The sequence below is a fragment of the Xyrauchen texanus genome, chromosome 4 (genome assembly GCF_025860055.1).
Source record: "Xyrauchen texanus isolate HMW12.3.18 chromosome 4, RBS_HiC_50CHRs, whole genome shotgun sequence".
NCBI lineage: Eukaryota > Metazoa > Chordata > Actinopteri > Cypriniformes > Catostomidae > Xyrauchen > Xyrauchen texanus.
The window spans coordinates 54,777,109-54,801,319 of NC_068279.1; positions in this window are offsets into that span (position 1 = coordinate 54,777,109).

A 24,211-nucleotide genomic window follows, 5' to 3' on the forward strand; every position below is an offset into this window, starting at 1 on the left:
GGTTGATGCATATGAGACCACTTCAGCACTGGCTCCGGACTCGAGTCCCGAGACGAGCATGGTGCCGCGGCACGCACAACATAAACGTTACCTCTGCCTGCCGCCAAACCTTCAAACCCTGGACAGACCTCTGCTTTCTAAGGGCAGGAGTACCCTTGCAGCAGGTGTCCCAACGCATTCTGGTCACAACCGACGCCTGTAAATTGGGTAGGGGCACCGTATGCAATGGGCGCGCAGCTGCAGGCCGGTGGAATCGAGGCCCGCTGCGCTGGCACATCAACTGCCTAGAGCTGCTGGCTGTTTTTCTGGCCCTGCAGATGTTTCTCCCGTTAATTCGTAACAAACACGTCCTAGTCAGGACAGACAGCACCACAGTCGTAGCCTACATAAACCGCCAAGGCGGAGTACGCTCCCTCCACATGTCACAGCTCGCCCGTCGTCTCCTCCTTTGGAGTCAGCAGCGACTCAAGTCACTGCGCGCCACTCACATCCCCGGCAACCTCAATGTGATAGCGGACACACTGTCAAGACAAAGCTTGCCTGGCGGAGAGTGGAGGCTCCACCCCCAGTCGGTCCAGCTGATTTGGGACCGGTTCGGCAAGGCTCAGGTAGACCTGTTTGCCTCCCAAGAAACCTCCCACTGCCGCTCTGGTATGCCCGGACAGAGGCTCCCCTCGGGGCAGACTTGTTGGTACACAGCTGGCCTGCGGGGCTGCGCAAGTACGCATTCCCCCCAGTGAGCCTTCTTGCACAGGTGCTATGCAGGGTCAGGGAGGACGAGGAGCAAGTCATTCTACCCGGACTTGGTTTTCGGACCTCACGCTCCTCATGACAGCACCTCCCTGGCGAATTCCCCTGAGGAAGGACCTTCTTTCTCAGGGATGGGGCACGCTCTGGCACCCGCACCCAGACCTCTGGAACCTCCACGTCTGGCCCTTGGACAGGATGCGGAAGATCTAGCCGGCCTACCACCGACCGTCATAGATACAATCAATCAAGCCAGAGCCCCCTCTACCAGGCATCTCTATGCTCTAAAGTGGCGTCTGTTCGCAGACTGGTGTTCTTCCCGAGCCGAAGACCCGCAGAAGTGCGCAGTTAGGTCAGTGCTCGTGTTTCTTCAGGAGAGGCTGGAGAGGAGGCTGTCCCCCTCCACCCTCAAGGTGTATGTCGCCGCTATCGCGGCCCACCACGACACGGTAGACGGCAAGTCTCTTGGTAAGCACGACTTAATCGTCAGGTTCCTAAAAGGTGCCCGGAGGATAACTCCCTCCCGGCCTAACCTGTTCCCCTCCTGGGATCTCTCGGTCGTCCTTACGGGACTCCAGAGTCCCCCCTTCGAGCCGCTTGACTCTCTCTCTCTCAAGACTGCCCTCTCCCTCAAGACTGCCCTGCTGATCGCGCTCGCTTCCATCAAGAGGGTCGGGGACCTGCATGCGTTCTCTGTTAGCGACGCTTGCCTGGAGTTCGGTCCGGCAGATACTTTCGTGATCCTAAGACTGCGACCGGGCTATGTGCCCAAGGTTCCTACCACGCCCTTCAGGGATCAGGTGGTGAACCTGCAAGCGCTGCCCCGGGAGGAGGCAGACCCAGCCCTTTCACTGCTGTGTCCAGTATGTGCTTTGCATATTTATCTGGACCGCACACAGAGCACCAGACTTTCTGAGCAGCTCTTCGTCTGCTTTGGGGGACAGCAGAAAGGGAACGCTGTCTCCAAGCAGAGACTCGCCCACTGGGTTGTCGTCGCCATTTCCCTGGCTTAGCACACCCAGGCCGTGCCCCCCCCCTTGCGGGTCCGAGCTCACTCCACCAGGAGTGTTGCGTCCTCATGGGCACTCGCTAGGGGCACTGCCCTAGCAGACATTTGTGAGCAGCGGGCTGGGCAACACCTAACACTTTTGCGAGATTCTACAGTCTCCGAGTTGATTCAGTATCGTCCCATGTTTTCTCAGGTACCGAGCCCGTAGAACTCGGTGGCACGCCCACGATCTGACCAGGTGAATCGCTTGCACCTAGTGCCCTTCCCCCTAACCAGGGGAAACAGTGCGCCTTCATTCCCAGGAGATCTCAGGTTTGGGACACTGGTCGATTCCTCCCTAGCCCTCGTGGGTCGCAGTTCAGCGGAGGAACTCGCTGACCCAAGCCACTGCGGGTACCGCAAGCTACCCTGTACTGGTATAGGTGCTCCACAGGTAAGGCCTCCTTCGGACTCCCCCTGTGTGTAACACCACGGTTCTGTCCCCTCTGGCGAGCGGACTCCCGTGTTTCCCTTAGGCAGTCACGGCTGCCTCGTTTGCCGTGCTGTATGTTCTCCCCTCCATGAGGCTGGATCCACCACCGCACCGACTTTTCCACATAGGCCCTAAGCAGGCCTCTGATGGTTTTGCCACTTAAACTTGCCTCCCCTCTCGGGTAGGCGTGGCCTCTGCAGGGTCTTCTCCGCCCTGAATAAGGGCTAAGACCCCCTTCCCTCAATGCGTGTAAGGGCCCCGGCCTTAGTTGTTCTATGCGAGAAACATAGAGAGAAAAGAGGCCCGGCCAGGCTTGGCCCGTTCCCAGGTTGGCGGCCAGCACCTTGTTCCCCCCTCCAGGGTAAAGATAAGGAATCCTGATGGCTTAAATGGGGCATTGGGGAAGGGTACGTGCAGCCTGATACAGTTGGTCGTCCTGCACGTAAGAATACCTGCTTGCTCCTGTATCAGCAGTTCACGTACACGGCTCAGTGCATGGCACTTTTATAAGTGGACCCCTAGTGTTGCTTCTCTGACACAACGTGGAGAGAGCGACAGAAGGGGAACGTCTAGGTTACATATGTAACCCCCGTTCCCCGATGGAGGGAACGAGACGTTGTGTCTCCCCTGCCACGTCGCTGAGCCGAGCCACTGTTGTGGCCGGACCATTTCCGGCTCCTCAGAAAATCCTGAATGAACTCCCGTATTTGCGTCGCTTAAATACCCGTATGTCCGGGGGCGGGACATGCAAATACTGGTTGCCAACTCTCATTGGCCTTTTTTCATAGTCCAGAGGTGAATATCGGCGCTCAAGAGAGACCCCTAGTGTCGCTTCTCTGACACAACATCTCGTTCCCTCCATCGGGGAACGGGGGTTACATACGTAACCTAGACGTTATATTGTCAAGCCGGTTCTCACCTCCTCCTTTCCCTTATAACCCCTTTACACTGCAGTATCACACTGCCAAGTTCTCACAGTGGATGCAGTAGTAAAGATGCTACCACAGAAGAAAGAGACAGACATGGATTTTTTTATTTATTATTATTATTATTATTATTATTATTTTAAGGGTTAAATAGTAATTGTATTTAGTGTGGAATATTTAAGGGCTCATTGAACAGATTTGTTTTCAGCTGTTTCTTGAATGCTGAGATCGTATCAGCAGATTGTGTGGAGTTTGGAAGCTCATTCCACCACAGAGGAATAATCATGAAATGGACTTTGTGCCTCTTTGTAACAGGACCACCTGGTGCAGCTTGTTCATTGACCGCAGAGATTGAGTTGAAAGATAGACCTGGAGGAGTGAATTGAAGTAAGAGGGTACTGTCCCATTGGCTGTCCTGAAGGCCAGAGTCAAAGCCTTGAATTTGATGTGGGCAGCTAGTAGCAGCCAGTGTAGTGAAATCAAGACTGGGGTGATGTGAGCCCTCTTTGGTTGATTGAAGACCAGACACTGTTACATGTTTTATATAGTTGATAATTGGTTAGATTTAGGAATAGGGTTGGGTTAGGGGATGCAAAATATTTCTGTTATTGCATAATGTAACTACACTAAGATATTTATGATAAAACATATTGATGTTAAATGCACAATATTAAAAGATTGACATTTATGCCGCTCTAAGATGAGACCATGAGCTTACCTGCCGATTGAGCTGGAAACGGATGCTAAAGGGTGCTAAAGGTGTATGTAGATAGATGCCCTAAGCTCTTGCACAAGAGGCAAATTTAACACTTCGGGAGTGAGAATGGGTTATACGTTCTTAAGCTGATTGAAGGACCTGGATCAAAAGTTTGATTTACAATGGGGGAAAATTATTCAACCCAGTTGCTTTTTTATAAGGTCTGTCTTTATATTTCTATACCTTAATGCATTTCTTTCTGGACAAAAGTATTAAAAAATTTTCATCTGGAATCCCACTGTAGGACTTACCTGCAGAGGAGAAAGAAATGTTTGTGAGAGGAAAACACAGATCATAAAAAAAGCAAATATTTGCTTTGTGGAATGGAATATTCAACCTTTTCTTGTCCTCCATACAAAACGTATGATGTATTGGAATTCAATTATAGGACGATGGTGTGTTTTTAATGTCATTCACTACAAGAAAGAGCATATCATATTGCTTGCATGTGAAGTTTTACCTGCACAGATACATTTTCTGAGTGTCTAAAGAAACTAGGCCCTTATCACTTAGTAACATACTTTAATAACATATACTTCCTTTTTTTAAGAAAATGTAGGCCGCTTAACCCTAGAATGCAAAGCTAAATTTAGCTCCAAAGAATGCATATGTGGGATACCATTAGATGCATATTTTTTTAACACCTTTTGTTTTGTTCATGAAATGTTATTTTAATTATATTTTCAATTGTATGATTAGTCCTGATGCACTGTCACTGAATGAAATAGCCTACACTGTAAATTGCTCTTAAGTATTATATAAACTGCTAAATTAAATGCTTGCTATTTACTAACCTACTAAATATAATTATGATATTATATTACATGAACACTGCAATAACAGTTTAGTTTTAAAGGCATTGTTATTAACATTGCAATTAAATTAATACTTTTCTGAGTATAACTTTAAATGTCCAAAAGTGTCCTGATACTTTATGGAGCCACTAAGAGTATAGAGTTAAAATAATAATAATAATGTGGACAGCATAGTTAGTTGGTTTGAGCTAAATTGAGATATCTGACGTAGCTCTCTCTCTCTCTCTCTCTCTCTCTATATAATGTTTTGTAAAATAAAAAATGTATTTATTGACTTTAATGTCACAGTGTATTTTAGTTTTTTATACTTTGACAACAAAATCTCAATGTTCTTATTATGTTATATATTCTGAATCTAAGTACTTAATAACATTGTCCCATCATCTTCAGCCTGAAACTGAACTTATGACCGGATGTTAGCAGTGAATGCATTTGGCTACTTAGGAAAGCTATAAGATGCCCCTTGCTCCCTATTTAGGAAATAACAACCTCCAGTGTGCTGTCTGTCTACAATGTTCTCAGAACAGTTCGAAAGGCCCTTATTCTCATCCTAACTCCATATAATGCCTCTGAGAGTAACATTTTTCAGCTTTTGGATGAACCCATTATTAAAGATGTCCCAATCCCATTTATTTATTTATTTATTTTTGAGAACGAGTACGAGTACCGATACTTCCTTTTTGGTACTCACCGATACTGACGACGAAACCTGTTTTTAGAACAGTTTATTTCAATTTTAAATAAATGGATTCATTAAAACTTTAATCAAATGAATATATAACAATTCATTTCATTCAACATGATATTTTATTATTCTTTTATTAATTTAAGTGCGTATATAGAGAACCTCACAGCACAATCCAAAATACAACATTGGAGTTATATGTTGTCAAATAAAGTGCGGCATAACGGAGCATCACAGATGTTAGATACTACTTAAGTACAATACAATTACTAATGATTTATTTGCATTATTATCAGTAATAAGTATTATTATTTGAAGTATAATGTCCATGAGCACAGTATCGGGACATCCCTTGTAATAATGCAAATTTTCAAACTGTCATCTTGGATAAAACTAGAGACTCTGAAATCTGTTTGAGTCAAAAGATTAAAGTAAAAACTTAATGAGGTTTCATGCCAGATGTAGTTTTGTTGGTGTTTCACCCAAAGACAAACTCCATTGAGATCTGCACAATGTTGTTTTGTCACAAGACTCGTGCATCAAAAGTTTAACCCTTTACTGACAGCCCAGAGTGTTCTGAGCTGAGATTAGTGGGTTGAAATAATGTTAAATTATGCACAGCTTATAGCGAAGACAAAACACAATGTCCGTGCAGGAGGACGCAGTGTCACACAAGGTTTAAGAGATCTCTTTTGTGATTTTTCTTTCTACTGGAGGCCTTCGTGATATGGTTTTTTTGTGGTACATTCATACATTAGCCATCTGGTGTGACCTCCACTTCAAGGTTTTTCTTTTGGTTATCCACAATCAATATGTATTCTTCCACATACTCATTTCATGTATACTGGATCGATTTCACCATGCAACCTAGAATATTCCTGCAATTCTATAATACAGCTGAAATATTTATCTGCTTATTTATATATTTTTCCTGTAAGTGTGTTTGGACTCTTCTAGCACCGGTCATCTTCAGTAAAATGCAGCTCAGCAGGCTGTTATTTATGATATCATGGACTGGCCTGTTTTGTGTTTTCAGTATGTGGTTCCTCTTCCATTCACTCTCAGTCTCTGTTATCAGAGCTCTGGGACTCTCCCGGCATATCTGCTGATGCACAAACCGGCACGCTGCAGAGAGATTCTCTTCAGTCCACTGCTCGCTTTATCTGAGGGATGTGTTGGCCGCTGTGGCTGTGGCTCAGGTTTGGATGATAATTCTTTGATAGGAGAGAGACCTTCACGGAGCAGTCTGCTGGAAACACCATAGTCCACTGCCATAGAACTCCCAGAAGACTTTGAGAGAAAACTGTGTCATATATCTTCAGTCCCTCTCTTTTACCCTTAAAAGCATTTCTATCGGGAAGACACGCAGGCTTGAGTGAAGTTTAAGATTACATTTATTTGATAAATTTAAAACAGAAAGTAATGTCTCTCTCTTTGGCGTAGGCCCCGTCCGGCGGTCCGAGGGAGTTGTACCCGGAACTGTCATGTCCTGCCGGAGATAGGAGGCACGGGCGAGGAGCCTACCCCCCGTGCGGTAGAGGGCTCAACTGGTGGTGGTGGGGTGGTGGAGGTTGCCGTGTTAGCACCCTGAAACAGCAATGTGATAGATTGTGAGCAGACTTATAAAGGAATGGCTTACATGTGATTGGCTAGGAATTAATCAGCTAATGATGTGATGATGTACAGCTGCTAGTCTTCCCGCTAGAACTACGCTGCGCTTCCATATCTGGCCTTAGTGACCTGGGACCTCATTCCACCCTATTTACCTCTTTTTTGGAGGTATGCCCACTCCTGTTTAGTGTTCTCTTATAAATTGTCATGCCATCACAAACCTTTTCACTTTTATTTTCTTTTTTCATACAACAACAGTTTGTTTCTGTCAAGCTCCAAAAACAATAAAAAGTAGACTTGCGCACTCTGAAGTCATACAGAAGCTTTGTCAGACCAAAAATTCAATACACCAAAACTTAGGTTATCGTTGATTGAATGTGCAAGTTTCAATTACATCTCTTAAATATAATTTTTCATTCCATATACAGTATTCAAACTGCCGTGCCACATTCAGTTGTGAGACAGATTATAACCAACGGGATTCGGGGACAATGACGATAAAAATGTACAAACTTGAATTATACACAAGCGTGAAAAAGAATTGAGAAGTTTGATGGAGTCTCTGATGATCCTCCGAGCTTTTTTCACACACCGCCTGGTATATATCCCTGGAGGGAGGGAAGCTCACCTCCGATGATGTTTCTGGCAGTTCGCACAACCCTTTGCAGGTCTTTGCGGTTGTGGGCGGTGCTATTGACGTACCAGGCGGTGATGCAGCCAGTCAGGATGTTCTCTACAGTACTAGTGTAGAACCGTATGAGGATGTGGTGGTTCATTCCAAACTTCCTCAGTCATCTCAGAAAGAAGAGGCGCTGGTGAGCTTTGAAAGTTGGTGAACATGCAAGTAACAGTTGTTCGTCACTTCAGCATGTGTGGGAGGAATTATGGGTATAGTTACCTTGGTAAATGGAGGCATTTATTTAATTTGTATTGATCAGTGTAGCCATCTCCCTGTGCGGGGGATCTGTGTTATTCTGTTTGAAGTTATCAAAACAGAATTAGAGGATCAATTAGGATATGCACTTTGAAGTAAGAATGCTGTTTAAAGTCGCCTGTTTCTGTCAAAACCATAATAAAAATGTTTTATAAATAAATAAAACTGTTTATTCTTGTTTCTTCTTTTTCTGTGAAGAGTTTGTGAATTGAGAAAATGTGAATTTCTTAAAGTAATATGCTTAGTAAAGCAACAAAACAAGGATGATTTACATTTTCAAAGTGTATCATGACAGATTTACAACCCAGTCTCATCACAAGTCATAATAAGTGTTAAACAGCCGTGAATTTCAGTTTTATCTTGTTCAAACCTTGTTTGCTTGTAACTGTCAACAAAACAAGGATGATTTATGTGAGCTGTAATAAATTATATTCCCACTGAAAAACAATACAAATTACATTAATGATATATTTAGCTTATGTAAATAACAATATTCAATAACTGTATCTAAAATGAATAAGGGGCAATAAGGCTGGGAAATTAGACATTTATCCATTTCATATATATTGAAACTTGACACGGGGCTGCGTACACAGGAAAGTTCACCGTTAGATCGGTTTCATGCTGAAGAAGAAAATTTTTTACATAATGATTTCTTCCGTAAATGTAAACGAGTGTAAATGCCAACATCATCATTTATGTCGAAAGGACTGAAGACGGTCAACCAAACCATGAGCTCACTGATGTCATTAAATGAGTCTGCTTATTTATTCCATCAGTTACTCCTGGTCGGAGACTTCTGTAAATATTGAGTTTATTCTTAGGGTTACATCCTACCTAAATTTAATGGTGCAGTGCTCAAATATTTAGTTGTGCGTAAATTGTGACTTAGTGCCCATTTGCGCCACAACTAGGCTAAGTTGTAATGAATGTATAGCTGGTCCAACCGGCCCCTGGTCCCCGTGTTTGTGCATGAGTTTGTCTGGAGAGCTGTAACAGGAATTCAGCAATTTATTTAACAGCTAACCCCTGAAGGATTGTATACACACTGCAGGAGTAATCAGTTGCCATGGCGACAGTGTATGACAGCACACGGTCCACTTAGAATGACAATTGGCTTGCATCTAGCAATCTGTTTGTGCAGTGTAAGATGTGGTGTAATAGTGTGTACATATACTTTAACCTCTCAATCCCCTCATCCATATATGATCCCTCATGTTGAGTGAAAGAAAGATATGAATTCTAAAAGCAAATATTGGATCCGTTGTTCCATATAATTCATATATCATCACTGAAATTCGATGAGCCAGGTTACTGTTGGCTAACCAGAGCAATACAAGTTTGAATAAAATTGAAAAAAAAAAATATATATATTTTTGCATAGCGGGACAAATTTCACGGGAAAGGCCAGTGAAAATGTAAATCAGAGAAGTTTAACACCACCCAAAATTTTTTTAATCGTACCCTTGATGGTGCAATTTAGCTATATGGCAACAAATTATTATTTTCTGATTCTCACTTTTTATAAAAAAAACCAACAACATAATGCATTGTTGGAATTAAAGGTCTGTCTTTAAAGTGACCAATATATATATATATATATATATATTTTAAAGCCACATGATATTTTATTTAGTATCTGAGACCTTTTTTTCTTCCTTGGGAGATACCTGCTGAAGTGCTCCAGAAAATACTCAAATAAACTTCCTTCTAGTTATCAAATCAATAGTTCTTAGGAGTTTTGAAATATATAAATTAATTACAGAAATATTCATTTAATTCAAGAAGTAATTATTCATTTAAAAAATGAACGAGGCCCACAAAACAAAGTCATACATTTTACTGATAAAAAACACGCCAATATCAAACAAATGGAGTACAAAACCGACTACAGCTCCCAAGAAGCCTTGCTCAATTTACAACTGTGTGAAATTCCAAAGGATCGAACTCTCAACTCCTATTTGTTGAGGCACTCAACAGAACGCACCTCAACTATGATGTCATCAGGAGTAGAAATACCTCGAAAATCGTTCTGTACCTCGCTTCCAGTGACTTTGCGTGCAGTATGTAGATGTAGCTCATCGCTGCTCTCAGGTGTAGCCTCGTTGCTCGTGCAACTTGAAACTGTGGCCATAAAATCTCCATCTTGCTGGACAAGTTGAGATAACTCTGTGTTCCACCGAACAATGTAACGGATCCGAAGGAGACCACCGAGCAATCCGCCGAGCAATCTTCATCCATTTGCCTGCAGAAGTGAAGAAAGATCAAGTTGACATCGCTGATTTCGCCGCCAGCCCGCAGAGAATCAGCAGCTGTAACGCCCGCCGACAGAGCAAGGAAACGGCCTCCCGTCATCACCCAAGCCTCGAGGAACCGAGTCGGTGTCAAATGACGGATGAACACACGTTCTATATGCGTACCCATGTGATCCAAGTAAGAGGTTTCATCTGGGCAGAGATAGGATATTTAGGTGTGTTATTCTTGTGGACCAAGTTTATTGTTTGTACAGTTTTATGGACCGCTGAGTCATTGTTGCTAATAATCCTCAAGCTATTGATGAAACAAACTGTTATCACAAATGAGAGTTTGCTGTGTTGTAATCCAACCACGTTGGACTGTTGTGTATTTCCGCCATTGCGGATGAGACCGGCACACTGTGTTTATCCATTAAAGGACCAAAGGACAGGTTACGAGCCGTTCACCTCGTCTCTGAGTGATAAACTAACAGTTGCCTTCTCTCCCACGATCGCAAAACCGGCTTCAGCATCGCCACTTTATTCTCTCTCTCTCTGTCAGCATCGCCACTTTATTCTCTCTCTCTCTCTCTCTCTGTCATATTAACCACACACGCGCGCGTGCGCGCGAGACCCCTCACAAACATTTTGCTAGGAGATAACTTTGTGATAAAGCTCAGCTTTGTCCCCAGGTTATCATGCAAACGGAGACACACTGTAAACGGGCAGACGCCATTAACCGGCTTCTCTCCGCCCACATTCGCGGCCAAACTCTCTGGCCGGAAATCTCACGTGATGTACTCTCCACGTGAGTCACGCATCACTCACACACACACACACACACACACACACACACACACACACACACACACACACACACACACACACACACACACACACACACAAACAGTCCTCTCATGTGTTATAGGCTTATTTTGGTTACCATATCTAATCACGTCACTGTTTAGTTTGTAGTTGTAGGTCGGAAGTTTATTGACTGCATTGTATTAATTATTCATCGATATTACTGCGTCAATAAACTTCGTTATAATTAAAAGAGAAGTGTTTTTGGTTTGTTTTGCATACACATGTGTCAAAGGCTGGCAGGGGATGCCAGTGCTCGAATTCAAACCTTCGTTGTTCCTTTTTAATCTTGATGATCTAAGAGAACAATCTAACATTGAGACTGTTAAATACTGTCTGGTTATTAGTCCCTGATTCTAGGGTGGTGCCCCGTCTACATTAATCCTAATTAATATTCTATTGATTTTGACAATTGACAATTATCTTTGATGATTGTTGAATTTGAAGGATCAATAAGCTAGTGTTAATTCTAATCGATGTTTAATTAATTTTAATAATAAATTATTATCTTTGATAATAATTAATATTCTATTGAATTTGATGATTGTTGATTTAAAGGATTAAAAAGCTAACATTGATTCTAATCAATGTTCTATTGATTTTAATAATTATTTCTATAATTTTTCATTCCATATACAGTATTCAAACTGCTGTGCCACATTCAGTTGTGAGACAGGTTATAACCAATGGGATTCGGGGACAATGACGATAAAAAACAATCGCATGTAATACAGTGGCGGAGCTAGACTTTTAAAACAGGGGTGGCAAAGGGGTGGCAAGGTATTATTTTGGGGGGTCAATATACAAAGTGTTCAATTACACTAAACATAAATTATTTTCCACAAAATGTATATAGATTAAATTAAAGTTGTTTATTTTCCAAAATGTACACAATTATATATGTATTAAGTATACAGCAAAAATAGAACAAGTATTCAAAGTGCTCCTTGGACTAATCAAGTACAGTAGTAAACAAAAACTGAGGTAAACTTGGACCTGTCGAAACAAGGCAGGACAAGGCAGTTGTACACATTCAAATATGTACCACAAGAATAATAATAATAGAACAACAATACAAAAACATAGAACATGGAACACAAATTCCCTTTAACACTGACTCTAATGATAAACTTCATAGACAAACACAAATAGTTGTACCAGGTATGACCTGCATCTACCCAGTGGTACGGCACCACCATGTTCACAAAAACAAACATTCAGAACAGCATAATTCTGCGATTCTGGTGAGATGAAGCAAACTGTTTTATAAAGTCCTCCATGTTAATGGAATGTGCCCTCCTTGACTCAACACTGAGTATGCCCAGGTGACTTAATCGATCATCTGCCATTGTTTTCCTGAGGTGGATTTTTATTAATTTAAGGGCAGAGAAACTTCTTTCACAGGATGCAGTGCTAATCACAACCGGAATCACAACCGAAATTTTACTAAGCCTAAAATGTTCATGGAAAACCTCTTTGTAAGGTTCCAAAAACACCACAAACTCAAGTAGAGAAGCTGGTCTCTCTCCACTTTTCTCCCTTCTTAAAAGAAGCCGTCTCGCTTGATGAAGCTCATGCTTAAGGTCTTCTAAATCTGACTCGAATGTTTTCCCCAAAGCAAGCAGGGGTTCCTCTTTTAAGAATGATGGGCTTTTGGGGTCAAGAGACTGCACTCCTTCCATTATCTCACAGTTCTTTTTGGAAAAACGCCTATCTATTTCTGCTGTAAGACAGTCAAGTACCTGATAGAAAACACTTTTATTGAACTCTTCATTGTTTGCAAACTCAGAGTGCCTCTGTCCAACAGTGCTCATTAAAAGTGAATTCAGAAATTTCAAATTGGTCTTTGGTTGTCTCTTGTTTTGTGTTTCTGTGCTAATGTTGCAGTGGTGCACAAGTTCTTCAATCTCCTTCCATAATTCACCAAATGTACAGTCACTTCTGTAGCTTTTTAATGTGTCTGTAAGGGAGCCAACTAGATCTATTGCTCTAACCAGATCAAGACTTCTGGATTGGAGCATGTCAGACAGGATTTTCACATCCCCAAACACTTTACAAAAAGTAACCAAAAGTCCTATAAACTGTAGGTCAATTTTGAGCAAAAAGACCCTTTGCTTCTATTTTCCTATCTCCACTATTCTTCTCAAGTGAAATGTCTTGCAAGAGCCTCAAAACTGCTGGAAGCCTGTCTCTCATAGTCCTACATGCCATGTACCGGCAAGCCCACCTAACATCTGAAAGTCGCTGAAGTTCCCTAGGCTTTTCATGTGGGTACATTTCTTTTTGAACATCAAGCCACTTCATATGGACAGCAGAGCCAGACACAAACCTATAAATACTCTGCAAAAGAGCAAAAAACTCCTCAGCTTCAGGCACTGACTTCACCGCATCAACAAGAACAAGGTTCAGACAATGAGCACTACAATGCACATAAAATGCAAACCTGGCATTGCTTTTAATCCGTGCAGACACACCAGAATGTTTCCCGCTCATTACTGATGCACCATCATAGCCTTGGCCAACAAGGTTGATCTGTAGTCAAGCCCATGCCTCTCCAAACATCCAACTATCATTTTGGTTAGACCCTCTGCATCCAAGCTTTCTGCTGACTGAAAGTGCAAAAATCTTTCATGTACAGCACCGCTGTAATAGTATCGCAGCACTAAAGACATTTGTTCTTTTTTTTGCAAGTCTTTTGTTTCATCTGCCAATACACTGAACACTTCGCTTTCTTTTACTTCTGCAACAATTTGCTTCTGCACCATATCTGCTAAAACCTGAAGCATCTCATTTTGGATTTGGTGGCTAGTGTACTTAGCATTGCCCTGTGCAGCAAGTCTTTCATCAATAAAGGGGTCATGCTTTGCAATGAGATTCAAAATGGCTAAGAAATTGCCTTCATTCTCAGACTCACCACCCTCCCTGTGGCCCCTCTGTGCAATGTTTTGAGTAGCAGTTAAGAGTAAGACCTCAGCAATTGTCTTGATGTAATTTTTATTTTTCTCAGTTTTCTCTTCTCATTTAAGGCATCAAATATTGATTTCTCACTTTCCCTGCTTCTTTTGTATTCTGCCCAAGCATACATTGCATTTGCATGTTGGTCTGATCTTGAGTGAAGTTTAAAACCAGAATCTTTAAATAATGCCTTTTTCCAGTTGGAAAACCCAAATTCAGATGTAAAGGCAGATTCCGTGGAACCTGGGAGGCAAAAGTGGCGGCAGGCAAAGCAGTAACTCGCATTTTGACTTACAGAGTACTCTAGCCATGGATTGTCCTTATACCAAAAGCTGTTGAATGACCTTGTAAATTTTCCAAATGGGGTTCGTGGAAACCTGGCGAGACATGGCTGAACAGGTTCTTCATCCTTCGATCTTGAGATGTCTTTAAGTAAAAATGAAATGAAATAAATACCACAGACACTTTTTATTATACTAGATCAAGAAGTGAACAACACTATTCTAGATCATGGCTATTATACTGTTAATGTTTTTGTACATGGCTAATGTACCTACCACTTGGTCCTTTTGGTGCACATGTGATGCTTGTGCTGGGTGTGGGGAGTTCAGTGCATTGTTCTTTTTCTATTAGGACTGGCTCGCTGTCTTCCTCATCACCGTCTTCCTCATCACTGGTAGAAATAACCGTCTCACTCTGAAATTCTGAAATTGAATTAATTATAAAATTATCATTGGATATTATAACATAAAACTTTGCACAAAAATCATCACACAATCTGAATTTAAGACACAATTTACTGCCTCTCCTCACTTCTCTGACCTGCTGGTGATACACTGGGTTCTTGTGTGTCATCTTTCTCTTCTTGACTTCCCTGTCCACCACCTACATATGGTTCACTAAGACAGCTGACACTGGGACTGGGATCTGTTTGGCCCTGATCTGCACCTGACTTTTGCTTCTTTAGAAAGAAGTTGGTGATATTGCTTTTTCTCTTCATTCTGCTGACCCTATTTGGAACAATTTGCTTGTTATTATTTACCATGAGTACACAGTTACTAATAATACAAATACTAAAGTAACACATTACGACAAAATCTGAGTATATTGAGGTCAAGCCTATTTGACAACACAAGGAAAATTGCTTAAAGACGTGTAGACATGTTATGTTAAGTGCTAATAAATTGTATGTCTGCCCACACTCTACAGTACTTCTGTACATGTCTACAGTCACATCTACCATCTCCACGGTGGTTTTATTAAGATTAGTTCAATATGCTGCATTACACGTGCCAGTATGAATAAGCCTACCTAATGTCTGTGATTGTTGCTGAACATTTGCTAACGAAATGTTTTAAGCATCTTCACGCAGGCGTGACAGTCAGTCAGTTTCCAGAGTTGCCAGATTGGGCGGTTTTACAATCTTTTTTGCGGGCAAAAATGGGTTTGGGCAGGTGGATAAAAATTGGGCTGGTTTCGGATCAGTTCAGCGGTTTTTAGAAGCCGAAACACCGGTACTTCAGATCCTTCTTTCAGCGACTCTCTGTTCAGTAGCATGCTCTCATAAATTCATAGTTAAATAACTCAGAACTTTTGCAAACTTTTATTGTATTTTGCTTTAGTTAAGAATGGCATTCTTGCCTCAGTTTATTAATTATTATTATTATCATTATTGTTTACATGTACAAGACACAAATGTTTGTGAATGTCCAGGGCCTGAATTTCGTTTTTTTTACACTGGGTCACATGGGGGTAACTTTTGATGCATCGGTCTAATCATCTTCATTTATTAATACCTACAGATTTGTATGCATGAATTGTACATTTCCAGTTCTCAAAACAGTTAATAACAACAACAAAACTTTATACAAAATACGCCACGCTCTTCTTCAAATTGATATTAATAACTCAGTTTAAACTATATGTTTTTATGTCTCTCAGTTTCTTTACTGATTGGGTGATAACAGTTCAAATTGATTTGCTTTGGAAAAGACAGGGTGGAGATCATTATCATTTAACACTATGCGTCTTGTGATGCGTTATGATACGCGTCATTGGTGACGCTGTGTGTCCCGTAAAAAGCGGCGTTACATGAGCATAGAGAGCGTCATTTTTTTTGCCGCCTCCAGACCGACGAAAAGTACGCCATATTACACCGTCCCGTTGAATTGTTGTATTCAATGTTGTTACGCTAGACGTTAAGCTGATCGGTTCGTTGCTGCACTCGCACACCATAAAGAGCAAAATGGTTTTTAATGTTTCAATTTCGTGATTAAAATGACATAATTTGGAAGCGGATAATTTATTCACAAACAGCTCATTATGACTGAAAGTTAGAAAGCTGCACCTGCACTCGATAGTGTGAATAAGATCAGTGCAGACACTGCATTGACAGTGAAACACATCATCTGTAACTGCAGGGCTCGGCGGAACACAGATAATGCCGGTCCAGCACTGATTGAGGAATTAAAATAAAAATACAGTTTGACATTCTTTCTCGCATCTGTGAAATTTTTTAATCATTTGCTCTGAAATGAAGCAAATATATCTGTGCGGGAATTTCTCGCACTATAAAAACTAATCTTGCGGGAATGGTTTAAATTATGTGCAATTCCCGCACTGAAATTCAAGCCCTGATATTATCAAAGCACTAAAATTAAACAAACTGTAATACTATAGCCTACAGCAAATAAAAAGCAGTTGATAACTGGGAATAATGCATTTTTAATCATACAAATAATTAAATAATTGTTAATAAAACAAATTTGGACGGTTTTTTGTGCATTCTCGCGGGTTTTGGGCGGGAAAAACTTGCTGGCATTCCTGTCAGTTTCACAAGACTAGTGATGCTCATTTAAGTATTAATGCTAAGCACTACAGTGCTGCAATGTCTCCCTTAATTCCCGTTAAAACCAATAATTTAATTAATTTAAGTTAATTTAATACCAATAAAAGCCGTACATACCAGCAAAACGCTCTTCATCGATCATGTGTGCTGCCTGTCGCGTTATGTTTTGTTTCGGAGCCGTATGAAGCACGAAGGAGGAGCTGCGTGTCAGCTTAACCAATGAAAAGTGTAGCAGCAACCGCACAAGCGTGCTGCGTAAGGATGCATTCACGTCCGCTGGAAGATTTGGGAAATGTTCGTAAAAATCAAAACAGTGTAATGTTTTCAGCGGGGTGGCAACAGGGGTGGCAAGGACTTCGTCTGGGGTGGCAGTTGCCACCCCAACTTGCCCTCTGGCTCCGCCACTGATGTAATAACGAATTATTTCTGTTATTAGAGCTTTTTTGCAATGTAAAAAAATAAAAGGTCTTCAACCATTACATAATGCATACTGTGCAGAGGAAACATCTTCAAACAATATCTACTTGACAAGGAAAATTATATTATGGAAAATAAATGTATTTATATAAACTTTATTATAAAAAAAACTTGATGTAGATTTTCTTTGTTTTTTTAATGGAAATATTGTCTGAGCAACAATGATATAATAAAGAGATCTGCGATCTTCTTTTCCTGTAGGTTGGAATTGGTCATAGTAAGCAGTAATTCTGAATTTTATCAGTTTACTTAACATGCATTTGTGTACCATTGAGAAAGAATAGTGATAAAGCAGGCTAATTTAACCAGTAAAATGAAATTGCTCACATGTCAATTTTATTTAATCAAAGTCACTTCCAAATCAATAATTAGAAACATCCAATGATTTAATGGCAGCATGTGTTTTTCCTCTGTTGCTTCTAAACAAAATTTCCTCATTTAGATAAAAAATGTTGATTTTATGACTTTGTGATTTCATCTATATTTGACATCACTTCAGGGGTTCAGTTTCTTTTTGTGTGATTGTATTTAGAATTTTTCTTTGTGACATTTTCCCTTTGTTTGCTCAGATTGTCAATAGCATTATTATTTTCTTGGGCTAAAGGCAGAGATGAGTATGATATGGAGTTTGTTTGTACTCTATAACGTCCCAGTTGTCCTCATAATCTTAATTAAATCTGCTGCATGTACAATCTGCCTCAACCGCACATTTGAATCTCAATCAGAAAGATTCAGATCATGCAAAGAAAAAGTATCCTTGAACTCAGTGGAACAGTACAGTCATAACACAGCACGTGCGATTTATGACAGGTGACAAACAGCAGAGTGTTTTGGGAATTAACTTAATAGGTTTCAAATATTTAGCACTGTCGCCTCACAGCAAGAAGGTCGTGGGTTCAAACCCTGGTTGCCCCGGCCTTTCTGTGTGGAGTTTGCATGTTCTCCCCGTGTCTGCGTGGGTTCTCTCCGGGTACTCCGGCTTCCTCCCACCATCCAAAAGACATGCAGGCTAGGTTAATTGGTGTCTCCAAAAAAATTGCCCTAGGTGTGGATGTGGATGTGGAGGTGAGTGTGAGTGTATGTCTGTCTATGTGTGGCCCTGCGATGGACTGGCGACCTGTCCAGGGTGTCCCCCGCCTTTCGCCCAATGTTAGCTGGGATAGGCTCCAGCCCCCCGCGACCCTGTACACAGGATAAGCGGTTGACGATGGATGGATGGATGGATGGTTTCAAATATTTTGTTGTTATCTCCATCATTCATATTTGTTTGTTTGCTCAATGAAAAGTTCTGTTGCTACGGTTTATCACCGACTTTAGCATTAAAATGGTCTATTCTTTCTTTTTTTCTTGAGGGACCTGCTACAAAATGAATTCCAAAACAAATAGTTGAATTCTTATAGGTAAATACAGCATTCTGCTCATGTTAAAATACACAATAAAGTAACAGCAATGAAGTAACCATATGGATTGTGTTTGAGACAGGAGTGACCATCTGTTTGACATGAATTTACTTATTAAAATATAGTTTTAAATGAAATGTACATCCATGATATTTTATTATGTAGGAATCTTTTTATAATAGCAATAAATCACTTAAGGTTGTGCTGTAGGCAGTTGTGTCATTTTCCACTTTGTGCTGTGCCTAAAACCACCCTTTAGCCATGACTAAATTCCCAATATAGTGTGACATTGAGAGTCTTATTGTTTAGACAGTAGAAAAGAGTCATGTTAAATCTGATTATAAAATAATCTGACATATCTAATTATTCTGTCATGTTCTGTTCGTTTTTGTCCTTTTTAATAGTTAAAACAGTGGGAATACGAACCCATTATGGTGCATCACTCACACAAATTTTATTAAATAACCATCTCATCAGCATCTCAATCACTAAGGCTCAAAAAACTATATCTTTAAAAAAAAAACACCCACACGACACAAAGATGCAGTATGGAAAATATAAATGAATAGCATACTATTTGTAGGATCAATGAGTTATAAAATATTACTACTGCTACTATTAAAGCTTGTTTAGTGTGTAAAAGTGGCCTATGGAAAAGTTCATGTTTTTTATCAATAGGGAAGTATTCTGTATACTGTAACAATTGTACTGGGTCTTTTTTGACTCATACAGAACTGTTGTCTGGAATCTTCTAAAAACAGAAGGGTTAAATGTAACAACATCAATTTCTTCATAAAACCAATTTTTTAACATGATATTTTCAAGGTCTTGAGGGTGTTATGAACAATATAGAAGATTTCCATTAGGCTTAAAATCATTTATTTAGTGTAGTTTACACCTCATCAGCTTGTATATTACTCTTCCAAGTCGTAATTTCAATTGCAAGTAATAGAAAACTGTCATAGTACACTTCACATACTGTCTCAATGGCCAAGCGTCAGATCTTGACATTTGGCAACTAGTGCCAAAGTTGATGATTTCGCTGAAACATTCTGTAACCTTCATTTTGTACTTCTTAAGTATGGTGGTGATTTAAATGCAGTCATTAGGCGATCTTGCCATTTGTGGTGTCCTCATGTGCTCCTTTGTATTTTCCAATTCAAATAAGTTGCCATTGGACACATAGTTGGGGTGATGAATCATAACCCTTTCGTGGACGGCCACTCACCACTTAACCGGATGAGCAAATGGACTATTCACTCTTACCCACGCTTATGGCATGTATCCCAGGGTAAGTCCCACGTGCAATCTATTCTATAGATTTTTTATGCATTCCTTATAATGGAATACATTTTTCAACTAATGAAAAATATTTTTTCATCATTCATCCTCTTACTATGTCATTAAGGGGCATGCAACGCAACACCGTGTCATATTTGAGGTCCATAGGACCTCCCCACATGCAGCTTATTCCATTAATTTCCAAAGGGTTTTCATGTACAGCACTCCGAAAGGTCCAAATAACTCAAAATTGAAAGAATTTGTCTCCTTAAGGGGCCCACAGCCAGTGAGCAAAGATTGAAGCCTGTATGACCTTGTAAAGTGCTTAATTGGCTGACGTGTGAACTGCGTGACAGTTAATTTTCAAGCATATTTTTGGTGAATTTTTTTTTATGTACTTGCCAATATATTTTGGATTGTGAATTTAATATGTTGTTTGTGAGGGCCTTAAAACAATGCATTCGAAGCCCCAACTTTTTTGCACCTCATTTAAGTGTATTTGTGTAGAGTCATACAGGACGATCCTACATAAAACTAATTCAACAGGCCCCAAATAGGCTGTTTGTGGACAGACGTTTTTACAATACATTTTTATGAGTTGTAAAATACAATAAATATGTTAATTTGGTTGAACTGAGACATGAATATGTTGTTTCATAAATAAAATTAATCATTAATATGAAGCAGGGGCGGATCTACTGGGGTGGCATAGGGTGGCAAATGCCACCCTAAAAGAACCACCTTGCCAAAGAATTAAAAGTTTGGCCAATTTGACAATTTACGAGCGCGAATCTCCAATGTCCGACTGCACTGAATGCAGCACGAGATGGCGCCATAGCGGCAAGAGACTGATCAGTTTGGAAAAATGTGTGTTCTGAGTAAACAATTAAAGTGATGTCCAGTACCTCGTTTGAGTGCCCTGACCTATTTATTTCCACAGTGTATTTATGCTCACTTTAGTACAGCTCAGTCCATAGATCTTCATGTGTATTTTTCTTTGTATAGTTTCTTCTTGTACAAATGCTGCGTGCGTTTGCTTCCCCTCTCACACATCTGCCTGTCATCACCTGTGTCTTACCTTAATGACTTTCCGGTGATAATGCCCTTACTTCAATCATACTTCTATCTCCTATTAAGTGAGATCACATTGTATGGTCACTTATTCCTAATATGAACTGTGTCACATGAAACCTCAAATGCAAGACATTGATTGCATGAGATTAAGTTTGTCTGTATGAGTTTGTAAATGGCAGCCTGTGCCCTTTTTTAGTGTGTACATACTATTTCTCATCAAACTGTGATAAACGTGATTAAATTAAGTATATATAAGTCTGCCATATGTTGCCACCCCTCAAAAATTCCTGCCCCCCTCTCGCCACCCATAAATATTTTTCTAGATCCACCCCTGATATGAAGTCAGTCATGTCATTGAATTGTTCAAGAACAGCCTTGAGGGTGTTGCATATAATCCCTTCAACAATTCTCTTTTACGACAGAGACCCAGTACCCCCTTCTGTCACTCACTCGACGATGTGTCGAATGAAGTGACACAAGGGGTCTTCCTTAGGAGCCTCGCGTACCTCTGAACTTGAGAAAAGGCCAATTAGAAATTGGCAGACAGAATTTGCATGTCCCACCCCCAGCCATACATGTATAAAGGGAAGCAGGCATGCATCTGTTAGTAAGACTTTTTATCCTCTACTGGCAAGAAGCACTGCTGTTGGATCCTACAGTGCATTTCCAGCTGCCGTTCTCTCTCTCTGCACACTGTGCAGTCCACGCCCCTGGGCCTAAAAGAATGTTTTCACTCATAAAAGTGCAATACAGAGACAGACGTTGAACGTCCTTTTCAGGACACGTCTTTTTCAAGATACCCTTCTGCCTCTGTGTAGTTCTTGGATGCGTTCGATATCTCTCCAAGACCGACGGCCACAGACGCTGCCTCGTGTGCCTGGGCAGTGATCACACTGAGGTGGCATTTGTGGATGGTTCATGCACTCACTGCGAGAACATGACCATGGCAGCATTGCGGTCGCAGCTCTCCTACATGAAGGTGAATGCCACTTCAGCCACCCCCTGCGTTGCTCCTTCTTCCCACATGATTGAGGCCGACCTGGCTGGCGATGAAGACGATTTGGGGATGACAACGGGCTCGGTTTCGCCGGGTTAATCCCCACAAACCACCCGCCCCCAGACATGCTCACTTGCTTCCGTTCTGTGGCTCGCCTCGAGGCCAGCCAGCATTCTCTCTTGAGCCCCCGGAATTGGATGATGACATTGACGCAGCATCGGAGAGCGCATCTGACACAGAGGACTCGACTGGGCTGCCAACTTCGGGCCAGCCCGCCCAGTCTGAGGCTGATGTGCAGATGGCCATCATGCTTGCCTGGGCAGCCGTGAGCGTGAGCTTGGATTGGAACCCTCTGTCCTCCCCACAGCCTTCATGGCTCGACGACTGGTACCTCGGCTCAGGGCGCTGCTCCCAGCCGTACCATTCTTCCCGAAAGTGCATGATGAGCTGATGCGGTCGTGGAGGGCACCTTTTACTGCCCGGAACCGACCCGTCCGCTTGTCCGCTCTCACTACCCTGGATGTGGGGTGGCCTCCCAGGTGGAAAGAGCGGTTGAAAGAACGGGCCACCTGGCAGGACCACCCGGTACTCCCCTCCAGAGCCTTTAGGATGATGTCATCACTGACCTCGAAATCCTACAGTGCCAACGGACAGGCCGCCTCCGCCCTGCCTGCCATGGCTCTCCTGTAGGTCCACCAAGCCAAGGCACTTAAAGATCTGCACCTGGGTAGTCCCGACGTGATGCAGGAACTGCACTCTGCTACGACCTCGCTCTCAGAGCCATGAAGTCGTGCTGGTTGACCAGGACCATCCGACTCGGCAACATGATTCAGTTTGCCCGGTTCCCACCTCATTTCAGCGGTATTCGCTCCACCTCCGTATGCGGTGAAAAAGCCAGTGCTTTACGGGCAGAGATCACAAATCTGCTTCTCAAGGATGTGATAGAGCCCGTCCCTCCAACCGAGATGAAGAAGGGTCTCTACAGCCCTTACTTCATCGTACCCAAAAAGGGCTGTAGAGACCCCCTAGTCTGGGCAGGATGTGGCCTTTTCCCCATGAAAGAATAGGATCGGGAAAGACCACCTTCCCCGATGGATTTCAAAGCACTAAGATAGCCCCAGTCGCTTCACACTCTATGCGAGAGACATAGAGAGAAAAGGCTGCGGCTGTCGGGCTTGCTCCCATGCTAGTCATGTAGCACCTGTTCCCTCCTCAGGGGTGCTTGGAACCTAAGGTCTGTATATGACATCTCTTTTGGGGGCGTTGGGGAGGGTTACGTGCAGCCGATACAGTTGTCTCTAGCACCCAGCAGCCTGCTTGCACCTGTGTCAGCAGTTCACGTAACACAGGCTAGTGCATGCCACTTTTGAATGGGACCCCTTGTGTCACTTCATTTGACACAAGATTGAGTGAGTGACAGAAGGGGAACGTCACGGTTACTGTTGTAACCTCCGTTCCCTGAGGGAAGGAACAAGACGTTGTGTCCCTTCTGCCGTGGCACTAGACATATCACTGTAAACGGCCGTACCTTATTCTCGGCTCCTCAGTGCAAAAACCTGACTGACAGACGCATCCCGCTTCCCTTTATACCTGTGTGTCCGGGGGCGGGACATGCTCATTCTGTCTGCCAATTTCTCATTGGCCTTTTCTCAAGTTCAAAGGTATGCGAGGCTCCCACGGAAGACCCCTTGTGTCACTTCATTTGACACAAAGTCTTGTTCCCTCCCTCAGGGAATGGAGGTTACAACAGTAACCGTGACGTTTTGCTGTAAACAAATTCTACTGTTACCATGGACACGCTATATGTTAAACCAGTAAGCTGTTAGTTTTGACAGAAATAAATATAAAAATGGACAAATAAAACAAAAAAAGAAAACCAAATTGTATAGGAGAAATGTAATCTTTTAGATTAGAATGGGACAAGCCATTTTAAAAAGCAAATTCAATCAAGTTGTAACTGCTGCCAAAAAAAACAGAAACTGTGGAGAGAAATAACTGAAACAATTAACGCAAGGAATCTCGACGTAAAGTAGACTGTTCAGGACTTCATAATTATTTTTTTAAATGTGTCTGTGGTTGCAAAAATATAATTTAGCTTTTATAGGAGGGAGTCCAGCAAAACTGG